Source organism: Mirounga angustirostris, unplaced genomic scaffold (genome assembly GCF_029215605.1).
Source record: "Mirounga angustirostris isolate CCGP_5_RB_7025 unplaced genomic scaffold, mMirAng1.0.hap1 SCAF_8, whole genome shotgun sequence".
NCBI classification, from domain to species: Eukaryota; Metazoa; Chordata; class Mammalia; order Carnivora; family Phocidae; genus Mirounga; species Mirounga angustirostris.
The window spans coordinates 96,072,285-96,087,534 of NW_026991716.1; the positions used below are offsets into that span (position 1 = coordinate 96,072,285).

The 15,250-nt window shown below is 40.1% G+C and overlaps 1 pseudogene across 1 annotated transcript; it reads right to left on the minus strand.

Annotated features, from left to right (window-relative positions):
- Positions 1 to 7,941: 7,941 nt before the first annotated feature.
- On the minus strand, positions 7,942 to 8,920 carry LOC123836359 (pleiotrophin-like; annotated as a pseudogene). The gene has a single exon (XR_008505368.1). The product of XR_008505368.1 is annotated as a pleiotrophin-like (transcript).
- Positions 8,921 to 15,250: the final 6,330 nt, after the last annotated feature.

Genomic DNA, 15,250 nt, shown 5'->3' on the forward strand with positions numbered 1-15,250 from the left:
TGTTTCAATTTCTGCTTTCAGTTCTTTTGGGTATCCCCACAAGTGTGATTGCTGGCTCATATGTTCTGTTTTTAATTTTTTTGGGTGCTTTCATTATTGGACTTAGATAATATTTTGTCCTAATCAGTTTTCCCAGAAGAAACCAGCTATAAGAAGATAGAGAAACCCATGCTTTTGTTAGTATTGCTTCAAACCCTAGGCAGACTTTCAGCCCATTATAATCAACTTAGTATCACCCACATACTGAATAGATGAAAGGTTGTATCAGACATCTACCTCAAAGTTTTGTTCTCTTTGCTTCCAGTTTTTTATTTAGTCATTGAGCAAGTGTCGGAGAGCTTACTTGGTTTGAAATCCTACTTGAAATGAAACTGAACCTGCACCAGTTGGAGGTTGCCTTTCTAGACAGGTTTTCACCAATCAGTTTTGATTTGGGGCCCTTAACGAGGTAGAGGTAGCCTCATAGATTGATTACATCTGTATTTAAGACTGCTCGCAACTTACATGCCTCTGTACAATGTAAAAGCTTGTTTGAATAAAATATTGATATAAATAAATACTCGTGTTGGTTTAAGATAAAATTGGTGTTTCATTTCATGGATGCTTAAAAATGAATTTGGCATGGGTACCTGGGTGGCTCAGTCGTTAAGCGTCTGCCTTCGGCTCAGGTCATGCTCCCAGGGTCCTGGGATTGAGCCCCGCATCAGGCTCCTTGCTCAGCAGGAGTCCTGCTTCTCCCTCGCCCACTCCCCCTGCTTGTGTTCCTTCTCTCACTGTGTCTCTCTCTGTCAAATAAATAAAATCTTGGGGCGCCTGGGTGGCTCAGTCATTAAGTGTCTGCCTTTGGCTCAGGTCATGATCCCAGGGTCCTGGGATCGAGCCCCACATCGGGCTCCCTGCTCAGCAGGAGGCCTGCTTCTCCCTCTCCCACTCCCCCTGCTTGTGTTCCCTCTCTCGCTGTCTCTCTCTCTGTCAAATAAATAAAACCTTTAAAAATAAATAAAATCTTTAAAAAATATATATAGTTTACTTGAATAACAGTTCCCTAATTAAAGATGATTGCAGTTATGTCTTTGTTTCAGAATGGAAAGGAAGTTTTCAAAATTGCATGTCAAGGAGAAACTGGGGTGTTTCTCCTTGCTTCCCTTCTATAAAGAACCTGCAGCTGAAACCCTGCTGTTAGTGACCACAGCCCTTTTTGTCTTGTTTAAAACAACTGTAGTGATAATATGGTTAAATGCTTCTAGGTTGGAGCATGATTCAGGTGTACAGCAACCTTTCCACCCCCCTCACACTTTACTGGAGTCTTAGGGAAAGATATATATATATATAAATGTTTTATTTATTTATTCTTGAGAGTCAGAGAGAGAGAGAGGCAGAGGGAGAAGCAGGCCCGCCAAGCAGGGAGCCTGATGCGGCACTCGATCCCAGGACCCTGGGATTATGACCTGAGCCGAAGGCAGACGCTTAACCATCTGAGCCACTCAGGCGCCCAAGGGAAAGATATTTTTATTTATTTATTTAATTTATTTATTTTTAAAAGATTTTATTTATTTGAGAGAGAGAGAATGAGAGACAGCATGAGAGGGAGGAGGGTCAGAGGGAGAAGCAGACTCCCTGCCGAGCAGGGAGCCCGATGCGGGACTCGATCCCGGGACTCCAGGATCATGACCTGAGCCGAAGGCAGTCGCCTAACCAACTGAGCCACCCAGGCGCCCCGGGAAAGATATTTTTAAAGTGGGAACCTTTGAGCTGAGAGAAACTAAACGGCATACTCTCTCCTGTCTTATCCGAGCAGTTAGTAATGATACTGTGGGTGTCCTTATTTGAATGCTGCCATCTCTGCTTTCAGCGATCTAAGTTTATAGCTGTGCACCTTGCCCTGGGCAAGGATCTTTACCTTCGCATCATGCCAGGGACAAAGCTTGGCTTTTTCTGGCTCCTCCTAAATACAGAGCTCTGGAAGCCTTGGCATTGAGCCAGATGTGATGGGATTTCAAGTATAGCTGACTGTGATATCCAGGGGTCCCCAGTGCTTTCCCTGAGGAAGTAGGGGCTTGGGGTACTTCTGCTTCAACTTCCATGGATTTGGTTGGGCATGAGAGCGGGCTGAATGACCATGACATCTGCTCCTAAGTGTTCCCTGCACGGGAAGGCTGGGGTAAGGCACTGTGGTTTTTTTTTTTTTTTTTAAAGATTTTATTTATTTATTTGAGAGAGAGAATGAGAGCACAAGAGCGAAGAGGGTCAGAGGGAGAAACAGACCCCCTGCTGAGCAGGGAGCCCGATGCGGGACTCGATCCCGGGACTCCAGGATCATGACCTGAGCCGAAGGCAGTCGCTTAACCAACTGAGCCACCCAGGTGCCCAAGGCACTGTGGTTTAAAGGATACAGACAGGAGCATTGGCTGGGGCTCCTGCTACCACCCACTGGAAAAGATAATGGTTTGGGAAGTGGAATTTTTCTATTTGCTCACTCTAGCAACCATTTCAGTTTCTCTCTTTTGGGAAACTTGAATGGACCCTATAGAACACATTATAAAAGCTCATGTGTGGTGTGGTGGTGAAGTGTGGGATCTGGAGTCTATCAGCCTGAATTTGAATTTGGACCCAGCCAACTCTTTCCTTGGTCACACTACTTAATCTCTTGGCCTCTATTTTCTTTCATGGGGTAGGCAGGGAGACTTAAAGCATGTAGCATATTGCATCATACGTACACTGAGAGGCTGAATTGTGTTGCTCCCCCCTTCCCCATCCCTGTGTTGAAGTCCTAACCTCTAATAGCCCACACTGAATATTTGGAGATAGGGTCTTTAAAGAGGCAGCTAAGCTAAAATGAGGTCATTAAGGTGGGTCCTAATCCAACATGATTGGTATCCTTATAAGAGGAGGAAATGTGGACACAGACTGGCACAGAGGGAAGACCCTGTGAAGACACAGGAGAGGGCGGCCATCTACAAGCAAAGGGGAGAGGTTGCAGAGGAAACCGCTCTCCAATGCCTTGCTCTCAGACTTCTAGCTTCCAGAATCCTGGGGAAGGTTCTGTTGTTTAAGCCACCCAGTCTGTGGTACTTTGTTTTGGCAGCCCTAGCAAACTAATACACATAGTAAGTATAGAATGAAGGTTAGTTACTATTACTATTTTTATTACTGTTTCCAAAGCACTCAGACAAAGGACCAAAATAAAACGGGCACAAATGGGAAATTTTATTCATAGAGTAATATTCACTAGTTTAGTAAAAGAGACCATTAACAAAAGGGAAATAATAAGAGTTTTTAAGAACTGTGGTTGGGAAGGCCAGGCGGGACACCCTGACTAAGCTAATAAGGTTATGGGTCACAAGAACATTTAGTTGTCCCAACATATCAGTAAGAAGACCTGTGGCTGAGGGGCGCCTGCCTGGCTCAGTTGGTTAAGCGGCTGACTCTTGATTTTGGCTTCGGTCATGATCTCGGGGTCATGGGATCTCTGCCCTGCATCAGGCTTCTCACTCTGCAGGGATTCTCCTTGAGATCCTCTCCCTCTGCGCTCTGTCCCTTCCCGCACTTGCACACGTGCGCGCACGCGCACACACATACTCTCTCTAAAATAAACCTTAAAAAAACCCCAAAAAACCCAGGAAGAAGAAGAAGATGATGCGTGGCTGCAAATTCACGCAGCTGGCCTGGGGAGCTCTCTGCTCAGGTACCATGCAAAGGATGGACTTCTTGGACCCGACCAAATAGCTAAGCTAAATGGAGCCCACTAGCAATAAAGGAGTGAGAAACAGCAAGAGCACATAATTGTTTTTAATGGATATTATATGTGCGCAGTAATACAATCAAATAGTACAAAGGTAAATTAAAAAGTAGATCTTATTCACCCTTAACTCCAACCCCCATTAAAGCAACCATTCTTATTGTCATTTCTGTACATCTTCTAGAGATAACTGGATATACAAAGAAGTGTTTGTATGTATATGTACATAGATAAAATGAATATAAATATATTCTTTGTTTTTATTGAGAAATAATACATAACACTATTAGTTTTCGGTGTACAACATAATGATATATATATGCATTGTAAAATGATCACCACTATTGGTTTAGGTAATAGCCATCATCACACATAGTTAGAAATTTTTTTCATGTAATGAGAACTCTTAAGATTTATGCTTTTTTTTTTTTTTTTAAGATTTACTGTTTTAGCAACTTTCAAATATACAATCAGTATAGTTAACTATGGTTAACAATAATATACTTTACATCCCCATGACATTTTAACTAGAAGTGTGTATGTTTTGACCCCCTTCACTCATTTTGCACACCCTCTACCCTCACCTCTGATAACCATCAATCTGTTCTCTGTATGAGTTCAGATTTGTTTTTAAATTTTTTTTTAATTAAATTTTTTTAGATTCTACATATAAATGATTTATTATACGGTATATGTCTTTTCCTGTCTGACTTATTTCACTTACCATAATGCCCTCAAGTTCCATTGATGTATCACATAGCAGGATTTCCTTATTTTTATGGCTAATATTCGTGTGTGTGTGTGTGTATCACATTTTCTTTATCCATTTATTGTCAGTGGACATTTTCCATGTCTTGGCTATTGTACATTTTCTAGTTCCTTGAGGTATAAATTTAGGTTGGTAGGGATCTTTGTTTTTTTTTAATGTAGGCATTTATTGCTATGAACTTCCCTGTTAGGACAACTTTGGTTCCATCATTAGTTTTGGTATATTGTATTTCCATTTTCATTTGTCTCAAGATATTTTAAAATTTCTCTTTTGATTTCTTCTCTGACTCATTGGTTGTTCAGTAGCATGTTGTATAATCTCCACATATTTGTGAATTTTCATATTTTCTTCCTGTAATTGATTTCTAGTTTTATACCATTGTTGTCAGAATAGATACTTGACAAGAATTCAGTCTTTTAAAATTTATTAAGACTTGTTGTGGCCTAATATCTACCCTGGAGAATGTTCCATGTGCATTTAAGAAGAATGTGTATTCTGCTGATTTTGGATGGAATGTTCTATAAATGTTGTGTGTTTGGCCTCATGTGTCATTTAAGGCCAATGTTTCCTTATGCATTTTCTCTCTGCATGATCTAGCCATTGATGGAAGTGGGTAATGAAGTCCCCTACAATTATTATTGTATGGCTGTCCATTTCTCACTTTAGGTCTTTTAATATTTGCTTTATATATTTAGGTGCATGTATGTTGGGTACACAAATATTTACAAATGTTACGTCCTTTTGTTTGACCCCTTTATCATTATATAGTGATCTTCTTTGTCTCTTACTAGAGACTTTGTCTTAAAGTCTGTTTTGTCTGATACAAGTATAGCTATCCCAGCTTTATTTTGGTTTCCATTTGCATGGAATATCTTTTTCAGGACCTTCACTTTCAGTTTGTGTGTGTCCTTAAAGCTGAGGGAGTCTCTTGTAGGCAGCATATCACTGGGTCTTATTTTTTAATCCATTCAGCCACTTTGTGTATTTTTTTTTTTAAGTAGGCTCCATGCCCAATGTGGGGCTTAAACTTACAACCCTGAGATCAAGAGTTGCATGCTGTAGTGACCAAGCCAGCCAGGTGCTGCCCCCCCCAATTTTGTGTATTTTGATTGGAAATTTTAGTTCATTTACATTTAAAGTAGTTATTGGTACGTGTGTACTTACTGCAGTTTTGTTAATTGTTCTCTATTTAGTAATTCCTCTGTTTCTTTTCTTGCTTTGTGATTTGATGATTTTCTGTAGTGGTATCCTTAGATTCCTTTCTTTTTAAAAATTTTTATTTATTTTTTAATTATGTTCAATTAGCCAACATATTTGAGAGCGAGAGAGAGCACAAGCAGGGGGAGGGGCAAAGGGAGAGGGAGAAACAGTCTCCCCACTGAGCAGGGAGCCCAATGTGGGACTTGATCCCAGAACTGTGGGATCATGACCTGAGCCAAAGACAGATGCTAACCAACTGAGCCACTCAGGCGCCCTGGGTTTTCTGTTCTGTTCCATTGATCTGTGTGTCTATTTTTGTGCTGGTACCATACTGTTTTGATCACTACAGCTTTGTAATATATCTTGAAGTCTAGGATTGTGATACCTCCAGCTTTGCTTTTCATTTTCTTTTTTTTTAAACATGAAATGTTAAAAGTTTTTATTTAAATTCTAGTTAACATATAGTGTAATAATCAGTTCAGGAGTAGAATTTAGTGATTCATCACTTACATATAACACCCAGTGATCATCACAAGTGCCCTCCTTAATATCCAGTCCCCTGCTTTTCTGTTTCAAGATAGCTTTGGTTATTCAGAGTCTTTTGTGGTTCCATATAAATTTTAGTATTATTTCTTCTAGTTCTATGAAAAATGTTGTTGGTGTTTTGATAAGGATTGCATTAATTGTGTAGATTGCTTTTGGTAGTATAGACCTTTTAACAATATTCTTCCAATTCATGAGCATGGAATGTCTTTCCATATCTTTGTGTCACCTTCAGTTTTTTTCATCATTATTTTATAGTTTTCAGAGTACAGATCTTTCATCTCTTTGGTTAGGTTTATTCCTAGGTATCTTATTGTTTTTGGTCCAGTTGCAAATGAGATTGTTTTTTTAATTTCTCTTTCTGGTCCTTCATTTTTAGTGTATAGAAATGCAATGGACTTCTGTATACTGATTTTGTATCCTGTGACTTTACTGAATTCATGTATCAGTTCTAGCAGTCTTTTGTTGGAGTCTTTTGGGTTTTGTATATATAGTATCATGTCACCTGCAAATAGTGCAAGTTTTACTTCTTCCTTACCAATTTGGATGCCTTTTACTTCTTTTTGTTGTCTGCTGTGGCTGGGCCTTCCAGTATTATGTTGAATAAAAGTGATGAGAGTGGACATCCCTGTCTTGTTCCTGACCTTAGAGGAAAAGCTCTCAGTTTTTCCCCATTAAGGATTATGTTAGCTGTGGGTTTTTCATTGATGGCCTTTATTATGTTGAGGTATGTTCCCTCTAAACCTACTTTTGTTGAGTTTTTTTTTTTTTTTTTATCATGAATGGATGTTGTACTTTGTCAAATGCTTTTTCTGTATCTATGGAAATATCAAATGGTTCTTATTGTGATTTATCATTGATTTTCAAATATTGAACCACCCTTGCAACCCAGGAATAAATCCCACTTGATTGTGGTGAATGATTTTTTAAATGTAATGTTGGATTTGGTTTGCTAATACTTCATGGAAGATTTTTGAGCCTATGTTCATCATAGATATTGGCCTATAGTTGTCTTTTTTTGTAATGTCTATCTGGTTTTGGTATCAGGGTAATGCTGGCCTCATAGAATACATTTGGAAGCTTTCCTTCATCTTCTATTGTTTTGGAATAGTTTGAGAAGAGTAGGTATTAACTCTTTAAATGTTTGGTAGAATTTGCCTGTGAAGCCAAAAGCCATCCTGGACTTTTGTTTGATGGGAGTTTTTTGATTACTGATTCAATTTCTTTGCTGATAATTGGCCTGTTTAAATTTTCTATTTCTTCCTGTTTCAGTTTTTTTTTTTTTCAGCATCACCTTGATTTATTTTCCTAGTCTTTTTTTTCCTCAGAAGGAAAAATAATTTCATCAAGAAAACAAATGTTCCTGCCAAAATGAAAGAATTTCTTTTAATGCTTTTCTTTAAAAAAAAAAAAAAAAAGTCGGGCGCCTGGGTGGCTCAGTCGTTAAGCGGCTGCCTTTGGCTCAGGTCATGATCCCAGAGTCCTGGGATCGAGTCCCACATCGGGCTCCCTGCTCAGCGGGAAGCCTGCTTCTCCCTCTCCCACTCCCCCTGCTTGTATTCCTGCTCTTGCTGTCTCTGTCAAATAAATAAATAAAATCTTTAAAAAAAAAAAAGTCAACATTGAATTAGAGCATGCCGTGCTCCCCCATTTTGCTGACCAAAGTTTTTGGTTTTGTTTTTGTTTTTTAAATCCACTGGCAGAAAACAAGATATTTTCCTCAGATAGGATGATTGTATTTTATTGCTGCTTTGTTTAGTATATATTTTTCTCAATTGGGAAAAAAAGTCTAGGTGAAAAAATTATCTAACAAGAAAAGTAGTTTACATGGTCATAACACGTAAATTGCTGCCAAAAGAAAAAAAATGGAAAAAAAAAAGATTTTAAATGTAAAATATCACATAACTTCAAAAAACTTACCTCAATTTTCTACCATGTATCATGTACTATAAGTCAACTTTCTAAATAGGATTACAGTCCTTTATTATAAGCCCCTAGTGGTCCTATGGTATGCATTTAAAAAAACGCTACTACAAAATTTTTCTGTTCTTTGTGTTTCTGCCTATTGTGTACTTAAGCTATAGATAATTTTTGAATAAAAAGCCTACATAGGTATAAATGCAATAGTTAACTGATCCTGTTTGCTGATGTCCTTTTCATGTTCCACAGAAGGTGGCATCTATTGGTCCAGCATCTTCTCCTGTTTCTTCCCTTCCTTTTTCTTCTTCTTAGATTCTGCTTGAGGTTTGGGCTTAGTCAGCTTGCCACAGGGCTTGGAGATGGTGACTGTCTTCTGGCAGTCGGCGTTGTGGAGGGCTCGCTTCAGACTTCCAGTTCTGGTCGCATTCTCCCCAGGCCTGGAACTGGTATTTGCACTCTGCTCCAAATTGCTTTTTCCAGTTGCAGGGGATCTTACATCTCTGGGTCTTCATGGTTTGCTTACACTCGGCTCCAGTCCGGGTGCCCTCCCGGGTGCCCAGGCCACAGTCCCCACTGGTGGGCACGCACACACTCCACTGCCATTCCCCACAGTCAGACTTCTTCACTTTTTTTCCTGCCTCCTCTTTCTTCCCTGCTTCAGCAGTGTCCACAGCTGCCAAGATGAAAACGAATGCCAGGAAGGCAGCTGCAAGTTTCCGACGCGGCTGCACGCACTGTGGGTCCTGCATTTTGGAGTTGCAAACGCTGCGCGCGCTCGGGCTGCCTTTGTTGAACGCGGCGAGGCTCTGCGCTCTGTCGGGTGCCCGTGGCCGCCGGCCGCCCGCCGCGGCTGCGCCCTCGCTCCCGGGTGGTGACGGCCCGGGCTCCCGCTCCCCTGTGCCCGCTTCGGCTCGGCCTCCGCGCGGCGGCGCCCTTGGCGGGATTTGGGACGGGCAGGCTGGGACCCCGATCCAGCCTCGGCCTCCGCTGCGCCCTGCCGGGGAGGGAACGGAAGCCCTGTTTCAGTTTGATAGGTTGTGTGTTTCTAGGAATTGATCCACTTCTAGGCTGTCCAGTTTTTTGGCATATAGTTCTTCCTAATACTCTTATAATTTCTGTGTGGTGTTGTTATTTCTCCTCTCTTATTTGTGATTTTATTTATTTGGATCCCTTCTCTTTTTTTCTTGATAAGTCTGATAAAAAAAAATAAAATCATAAAATAAAAAAATAAAATTTATCAATTTTATTGATTTTTTTTTCCAAAGAACCAGCTTCTGCTTTCACTGATCTGTTCTATTGGTTTTTTTAGTGCTATATCATTTATTTCTGCTCTAATATTTATTATCGCTTTCCCTCTGCTGGTATTAGGTTTTGTCTGCTGTTCTTTTCCTAGCTCCTGTAGGTTTAAGGTTGGGTTGTTCATTTGAGATTTTTCTTGCTTCCTGAGGTAGGCCTGTATTGCTATAAACCTCCCTCTCAGAACTGCTTTTGCTGCATCTCAAAGGCTTTGAACTGTTATGCTTTCATTTTCATTTGTTCCCATGTACTTTTAAATTTCTTCTTTTATTTCCTGGCTGACCCATTTATTGTTTAGTAGCATGTTATTTAACCTCCATGTATTTGCAGTCTTTCCAGACTTTTTTTTCTGGTTGACCTCTAGTTTCATAGTGTTGTGGTCAAAAAAGGTGCATGGGATGACTTCCATCGTCTTGAATTTGCTTGTTTTGTGGTCTAATATGTGATCTATTCTGGAGAATGTTCTGTGTGCACTTGAAAAGAATGTGTATTCTGCTGTTTTAAGATGGAATGTTCTGAATATATCTGTTAAATCCATCTGGTCTAGTGTGTCATTCAAAGCCATTGTTTCCTTGCTGATTTTCTGTTTAGATGATCTGTCCATTGCTGTACATGGGGTGTTAAAGTCTCCTACTTTTATTGTATTACTAATGATTTGTTCCTTTATGTTGTTAACTGTTTTATGTATTTGGGTGCTCCTTTGTTGGGTTCATAAATATTTATAATTGTTATATCTTCTTGTTGGAATATCCCCTTTATTATTATATAGTGTCCTTCTTTATCTCTTGTTATAGTCTTTGTTGTAGTCTATTTTGTCTGATATAAGTGTTGCTACTCCAGCTTTCTTTTGACATCCATTTGCATGATAGATGTTTCTCCATTCCCTCACTTTCAATCTGCAGGTGTCTTTAGGTTTAAGATGAGTCTCTTGTAGGCAGCATATAGATGGGTCTTTTTTTTTTTTTTTTTTTAATCCATTCTGTCACCCTATGTCTTTTCATTGGAGCATTTAGTTCACTTACATTCCAAGTTATTATTGATAGATATGTACTTATTGCCATTTTATTACTTTTTTGGTGGTTGCTTTTGAAGATTTTCTCTGATCCTTTCTTGTCTTTCTTGCTTTTATGGTTTGCTGGATTTCCTTAGTGATATATTTGGATTTCTTTCTCTTTATTCTTTGCATATTAGTGGTTTTTGATTTGTGGTTACCATTAGGTTTGTATATAACATTTTCTGCATATAGTAGTCTATGTTAAGTTGATGGTCATTTAATTTTGAACTCATTCTTTACTCCTCTCCTCCCCATGTTTTAGGTATATAGTGTTATATTTTACATCCTTTTATTTTGTGACTTCCTTGACTCATTTTTTTTTTAACAGAAATATTCATTTTTACTGCATTTTGTTTCCTACCTTCATACTGTGATTTTGGTCTTTCCTTTCCACCCAAAGAGTCCCCTTTAATATTTCTTGAAGGGCTGGTTTAGTGATCATGAACTTTTATTTGTCTGGGAAACTATTTCTCTTTCTATTCTGCATGATAGCCTTGCTGGATAGAGTATTCTTGGCTGCAGGATTTTCTCATTCAGCACTTTGAATAGATCATGCCATTCTTTTCTGGTTTGGAAAGTTTCTGCTGAAAAATCCCCTGATAGCCTTATGGGGGTTTCCTTTGTATGTAACTGTCTTCTTTTCTCTTGCTGCTTTTTTTTTTTTTTTTTTTTTTTTAAGATTTTATTTATTTATTTGACAAAGAGAGACACAGCGAGAGAGGGAACACAAGCACGGGGAGTGGGAGAGGGAGAAGCAGATTCCCCGCCCAGCAGGGAGCCCGATGTGGGGCTCGATCCCAGGACCCTGGGATCATGACCTGAGCCGAAGGCAGACACTTAACGACTGAGCCACCCAGGGGCCCCTGTCTTGCTGCTTTTAATATTTTTTTTTTGTTATCACTGTATTTTGCCATTTTAAATACAATTTGTCTTGGTGTGGATCTGCTTTCATTGATTTTGTTGGGGGTCCTCTGCTTCCTGGATCTGGATATCTGTTTCCTTCCCCAGATGAGGGAAGTTTTCAGCTATTATTTCTTCAAATAAATTTTCTTACCCCTTTTCTCTCTCTTCTTCTGGGACTCCTATAATATGAATATTATTATGTTTGATGCAGTCACTGAATTCCCTAAGTCTAATCTCATTTTGCATAATTCTTTTTTTCTCTCTTTTGTTCAGCTTGATTACTTTCCATTACTCTGGCTTCTGAGTCATTACTTGGTTTTTCTGCTTCTTCCAAGCTATTCATTCCTTGAGCATGTTTCTTATTTCATTTATTGAGTGCTTTATCTCTGCTATATTATTCCTTATCTCTGTGTTGATAGTCTCACTGCTGTACTCTATTCTTTTCTCAAGTCCCATGAATATCTTTATTATCATTGCTTTAAATTCTCCATCAGGCATGTTACTTATATCTGTTTCACTTACATCTCTGGCTGTGGCCTTGCCCTGTTCTTTCATTTGGAACAAATCCCTTTGTCTTCTCATTTTGTCTAAGTCTCTGTGCCTGTTTTTTTTTGTGTGTTAGGAAAGTCAGCTATGTCTCTTGTTCTTGAGGGTGATGGCTTTGTGAAGAAGAGGTTCTGTAGTGCTCTGCAGTGTAGTGTCTCCCATTCCCCAGGCCCTGGCACTTCTGGGAGTGTCTCTAATGTGTGCTGTGTACTCTCTGCTATTGTGTCCTGGCTGCTTTATCCTTCAGGCCAGTCATCTGCAGAGGCTCTCTTTGTCGGCTGCGGGCAGTGTTGGTCCCTGGCCTGAATGTGGTGAATTTTAACTAGGTGTGCTCTGGTCTGCTTGTGAAATGAGACCAATGGCCACTGCCACTGGAACTAAAGCCTCTCAAAACTCCCGGGTTAGGAGATGTGGTGTTGGCAGGGGTTTGGGTTGGTCTTCTTGGGGAGGGGGCCCACCGCACTGCGACTGAGGCAAGCGTGACAGAGAAGGGTGGTTTTTCTGGAGTGCACTGGGGCAGGGCTTGGTGTAAGCAAGTCATGTAGTGAGTGTTGGCTCTCCCTCCACAGGTTCCCACAGGTGGCTCTGTTTATGCTGAGGGGCAGAGGGGAGAAATAGCACCTGTTAGTTCCTTTGTTCTCAGAGGCATCTCACTGTGAATGTTCCTTCTCTGGGACATGCTCTGAGATTAGCAACTAACCTCTGCACTCTGTGCCTCAGGCGCTCTTCAGATTGTTTCCATGCTGTCTGTCCACAGGCTATTTGCCCAGCCTCTTCTCCAAGAGCAGCGCCAATGTCCTCCAAGCTCTCCCAGAGCCAAGCACGCTGACCTTTAAAACTCCAGGCTTTAAGCCCCATTGGTTGCAAGAACTCATGAAATCCGGGCTCTCTTGCTTTCTAAGCCAATTGCTATGGAGATTAGTTTTTCCCATGCACTCCCCTGTGTGCTAGACTGTCTCTTGCCTTTCTCCATGACTGTGGCTCCCTCCCCACTACAGTGGCCACGATCCATTCTCTCCCAAGCTACATCCCCACACCTCCTGCCTTCTTCGATTTGGCCTCTTCTCTATCTTTAGTTGTGGTGTTTGCTCTGCCAATCTTCAGATCAGTTTCTGGGGTATTTAGGATGATTTAGTAGTATTCTAGTTGTATTTGTGGGATGAGGTGAGCCAAGATCTTCCTACTCTGCCACCATCTTCCCTGTAGTCTCATTTGAATGCATTTTAGAGCTCTATATTTTTACTCTCCCCACCCCACATTTTGTTTTTGATGTCGCAATTTAAATCTTTTTATCTTGTGTATCCAGTAACAAATTATTGTAGTTATGATTTTTTGTTATGTAGTTATTAGTATTAATTATGTAGTATTATTTTTACTATTTTTGTCTTTTAACCTTCATACTAGGTTTACAAGTGATTTACCCATCACCATCATAACAGATTATTCTGAATTTATATATCTTTACTACTGAAATTTATACTTTCATATGTATTTCTTACTAATTAGTACCTCTCATTTCAGCTTAATGAAATCCTTTTAACATTTTCTTGGAAGGTTGATCTAGTGGTGCTGACTCCTTTGGCTTTTGCTTGTCTGGATGACTCTCTCATTCAATTCTGAAGGACAATTTTGCTGCGTAGAGTATTCTTTTTTTTTTTTTTAAGATTTTATTTATTTATTTGATAGAGACATAGTGAGAGCAGGAACACAAGCAGGGGGAGTGGGAGAGGGAGAAGCAGGCTTCCCGCAGAGCAGGGAGCCCGATGCGGGACTCGATCCCAGGACCCTGGGATCATGACCTGAGCCGAAGGCAGACGCTTAACGACTGAGCCACCCAGGCGCCCTGAGTAGAGTATTCTTGTATGGCAGTGTTTTTCTTTGAGCACTTTGAATTTGTCATGCCACTCTCTTCTGTCCTGCAAAGTCTCTGCTGAAAAATCTGCTGATAGTATTAGTGGCATGTCCTCATACATAACAAGTTTTTCTCTTGCTGCTTTTAAGATCCTCTCCTTCTTTAACTCTTATTTATTTATTTATTTTTTAAAGATTTTATTTATTTATTTGACATAGCGAGAGAGAGCACAAGCAGGAAGGGCAGCAGAGGGAGAAGCAGGCTCCCTGCTGAGCAAGGAGCCCGATGCAGGACTTGATCCCAGGACCCTGGGATCATGACCTGAGCTGAAGGCAGATGCTTAACTGCCTGAGCCACCCAGGCATCCCTCTTTAACTTTTTTTTAAAAAAGATTTTATTTATTTGAGAGAGAGCGCATGAGCACAAGCAGGGGAGAGGCAGAGGGAGAGAGAAAGGGAGAAGCAGACCCTCTGTTGAACAGGGATCCTGATGCGGGGCCTGATCCCAGGCTCCTGGGATCATGACCTGAGCTGAAGGCAGATGCTTAAGGGACGGAGCCACCCAGGCACCCCTTTTCTTTAACTTTTGACAATTTACTTATAATGTGTCTTGGAGTGCGGTCAATTTGAGTTCATCTTACTTGGAACTCTCTGGGAGTCCTGGATCTGGATATCTGTTTCCTTGCCCAGGTTAAGGAACTTTTCAGCCATTTGTTCTTCAAATGAGTTTTCTACTCCTTTGTCTCTCTCTTCTCTTTCTGGGACTCCTGTACTGCAAATATTGGTCTTCTTGATGTTTTTCCATAAGTCTCTTAAACTATCTTCACTGGTTTTCATTCTTTTTTCTTTTTGCTACTCTGACTGGTTGAATTGCACTGCCATGTCTTTGAATTCACTGATCCTTTATTCAGCTTCATCTAGTCTGTTATTGCATTTTTCAGTTGAATTATTGAATTCTTCAGCTTTGTGACTTCTGTTTGGTATTTTTTTTATATTTTGTATCTTTTTGTTGAAATTGTCTCTTTGTTCATGCATTGTTCTCTTAACCTTGGTGAGCATTTTTATGATTGTTATCTTAACTCTTTATCAGGTAAATCATTTATCTCTGTTTCATTGAAGTCTTTTTCTGCGGTTTTGTTTTGTTCTTTTGTTAGTAACATATTCCTCTGATTTTCAATTTTCCTTGACACTCTGTTGGTTTCTAGATAAAACAACCACCTCGTCTTATCTTAAAGGAGTTATCTCCTACAGGAGATGAACTTTATCATTCGTTCAACCCTTCCTAACTCTTGGTTGTCTCTCAGTTAACCTGTGGTGTTATATTAGTTTCAGGTGTACAATATAGTGATTCAACAATCCTATACATTAGTCAGTGCTCATCACAATAAATGTAATCTTAATCCCCTTCATCTATTTCACCCATCCCTCC